The sequence below is a fragment of the Schistocerca cancellata genome, chromosome 2 (assembly GCF_023864275.1).
Source record: "Schistocerca cancellata isolate TAMUIC-IGC-003103 chromosome 2, iqSchCanc2.1, whole genome shotgun sequence".
NCBI classification, from domain to species: domain Eukaryota; kingdom Metazoa; phylum Arthropoda; class Insecta; order Orthoptera; family Acrididae; genus Schistocerca; species Schistocerca cancellata.
Genome location: NC_064627.1, coordinates 932231650 through 932235464, shown reverse-complemented (window position 1 = coordinate 932235464; position 3815 = coordinate 932231650).

Sequence of the window (3815 nt, the reverse complement as noted above, 5' to 3'; positions counted from 1 at the left end):
TCGTATGCAGTCCTGATTGTGGCGCTCACCTGCACGGCGCCAAACACGCATACGACCATCATTGGCACCAAGGCAGAAGCGACTCTCATCGCTGAAGACGACACGTCTCCATTCGTCCCTCCATTAACGTCTGTCGCGACACCACTGGAGGCGGGCTGCACGATGTTGGGGCGTGAGCGGAAGACGGCCTAACGGTGTGCGGGACCGTAGCCCAGCTTCATGGAGACGGTTGCGAATGGTCCTCGCCGATACCCCAGGAGCAACAGTGTCCCTAATTTGCTGGGAAGTGGCGGTGCGGTCCCCTACGGCACTGCGTAGGATCCTACGGTCTTGGCGTGCATCCGTGCGTCGCTGCGGTCCGGTCCCAGGTCGACGGGCACGTGTACCTTCCGCCGACCACTGGCGACAACATCGATGTACTGTGGAGACCTCACGCCCCACGTGTTGAGCAATTCGGCGGTACGTCCACCCGGCCTCCCGCATGCCCACTATACGCCCTCGCTCAAAGTCCGTCAACTGCACATACGGTTCACGTCCACGCTGTCGCGGCATGCTACCAGTGTTAAAGACTGCGATGGAGCTCCGTATGCCACGGCAAACTGGCTGACACTGACGGCGGCGGTGCACAAATGCTGCGCAGCTAGCGCCATTCGACGGCCAACACCGCGGTTCCTGGTGTGTCCGCTGTGCCGTGCGTGTGATCATTGCTTGTACAGCCCTCTCGCAGTGTCCGGAGCAAGTATGGTGGGTCTGACACACCGGTGTCAATGTGTTCTTTTTTCCATTTCCAGGAGTGTATATTTATTGTAGGTTTAAAAAAACTTTGTAATATAAAGTTTACATTTCTAAGTAAATTATTGATCAATTGCTCAACTCTGCCCCTTATTATGACTGCTCGGTCTAATATCAATAACGCGATATGACTGACATCATCTACGTACCAAACACTAGGAGACACTACTTTCAAAGATGATCTACGATGGTGTGGAACCTCAGTGGAAATAAACTAACGTGATCACTGCTGTTTAGCTTTTATAGCCCTAATAAGACGAAGCAATTTGCGATATCACCGTATGTACTGCGTCCGGTGCGTCCAAGTGATGGTTCTCGTACTGGTCTGCGACGATGGAAGAACTCCAGCCACAAATAAACTCTTTCAAACTCTAGGACGGCAGAAGGCGGTCCTCTGACTAATATACTCTAATACTGTCTTCTCCTCTCTGTGTTCTACAGACGAGAAACGCGAACTCCCAACCACAAGGACGGAGTTCAGATAACGTCTCAACATAAGTATAGGCAGAGGAAGTGCTCTCAATTACTGAACGCTGCGTACTCGACGACGACTTCCAACCTGGAGGTGAAGTCCAGAATCGTATAGGTTCGCAACAGTACAGTTCCTAACTGCTCTAACTATAAACTCTACTAAGAGCAAAGACAGCAAGTCCGTCTGTACCAACAAATGCTGATGTCGAGCGACCGTCACACACGGGCGCTCACAACGGAAGACAGCGTCTCTCCAGTGCTGGCTTCCCAGTAAGGCTCGGCTCCCCACCATCGTAATTCCGAAAACGAATCATATTCTCGAAAACACTGAATATTCTCCCTCTCTAGAGATTCTTCCGAACGCCGACCAACCATATTTTAGTCTTTTGTCGTTCAGTGCGGAAAGTTTGCGAGGAAAAACCTATACTTGTACAATGGCACGCTTCTGAGTAAAAATCCTTGGAAATAACCCAGCCTGCATGGTTGCCGAGGTGCCGCTTCTTCGTTCCTCTCACATGCGTCCAAGATTTTCGTAGTTTCCGAAGTATAATCCTTCCAATTCGGCTACAAGCCGGCCTGTTGCGACTCCATTATGCCCCAGCGCTTAAGAGCTACGACATCCGTCTTGCTATTTCCTGTGTTTAAGCAGGACCAACACACCTGTGTGGGCCTTCCACCCGGGGCTTCAGTTCCACCAGCCGTTTCATTTCCACTGGCGTTCCAACCTCTACTAGTATAGGCAATCATTCATTATGCTGTTTTTATAATAAAGACACTTCGTCACCTTTCATGCAATAACCTTTAACAGTTATTTACAAGACGTAAGTGACACTGTCAGTCTCCTTTGTATATTCATATATACGATATACAGCCTATCACACGATACCTAATTGTGTTTGTAGATCATGGCAAAGTATGTGGATGAGTGATCGTAAGGTGCGAAATTATAATCACCTTACAAGTTTCTGTTACTAAGATCGTTGAGCAACCGAGTTGACGTCTTTTCTTTATTCAGTCACGAAATTAACACGTTTCTTATTTCGTTACTTATGAGGCAATACTGACCCTACGACTTATCTTAGAAAACAGATTAAGGAAAGGCAAACCTACGTTTCTAGCATTTGTAGACTTAGAGAAAGCTTTTGACAATATTAACTGTAATACTCTCTTTAAAATTCTGAACGTGGCAGGGGTAAAATACAGGGAGCGAAGGGCTATTCACAATTTTTACAGAAACCAGAAGGCAGTTATAAGAATCGAGGGGCATGAAAGGGAAGCAGTGGCAAAAATGGCTCTGAGCACTATGGGATTTAACATCTATGGTCATCAGTCCCCTAGAACTTAGAACTACTTAAACCTAACTAACCTAAGGACATCAACCAACACCCAGGCATCACGAGGCAGAGAAAATCCCCGACCCCGCCGGGAATCGCACCCGGGAACCCGGGCGCGGGAAGCGAGAACGCTACCGCACGACCACTTGCTGCGGACGGGAAGCAGTGGTTGGGAAGGGAGTGAGACATGGTTGTAGCCTATCCCCGATGTTATTCAATCTGTATATTGAGCAAGCAGTAAAGGAAACAAAAGCAAAATTCGGAATAGGAATTAAAATCCATGGAGAGGAAATAAAAACTTTGAGGTTCGACGATGACATTGTAATTCTGTCAGCTGAACGGAATGGACAGTGTCTTGAAAGAAGGATATAAGATGAACACCAACAAAAGCAAAACGAGAATAATGGAATGTAGTCGAATTAAATCGGGTGATGCTGCGAGAATTACATTAGGAAATGAGACACTTAAAGTAGTAAATGAGTTTTGTTATTTGGGGAGCAAAATAACTGATGATGGTCGAAGTAGAGAGGATATAAAATGTAGACTGGCAATGGCAAGGAAAGCGTTTCTAAAGAAGAGAAATTTGTTAACATCGAGTATAGATTTAAGTGTCAGGAAGTCGTTTCTGAAAGTATTTGTATGGAGTGTAGCGATGTATGGAAGTGAAACGTGGACGATAAATAGTTTAGACAAGAAGAGAGTAGAAGCTTTCGAAATGTGGTGCTACAGAAGAATGCTAAAGATTAGATGGGTAGATCACATAAGTAATGAGGAGGTATTGAATAGAATTGGAGAGAAGAGGAATTTGTGGCACAACTTGACGAGAAGAAGGGATCGGTTGGTAGGGCATACTCTGAGGCATCAAGGGATCACCAGTTTGGTATTAAAGGGTAGCGTGGAGGGTAAAAATCGTAGAGGGAGAAAAAATGGTTGAAATGGCTCTGAGCACTATGGGACTTAAGTTCTGAGGTCATCAGTCCCCTAGAACTTAGAACTAAAACCTAATTAACCTAAGGACATCACACACCTCCATGCCCGAGGCAGGATTCGAACCTTCAACCGTAGCGGTCACGCGGTTCCAGACTGTAGGTAGAGGCAGACCAAGAGATGAATACACTAAACAGATTCAGAAGGATGTAGCTTGCAGTAGGTACTGGGAGATGAAGAAGCTTGCACAGGATATAGTAAGCATGGGAGAAGCATCAAACCAGTCTCTGG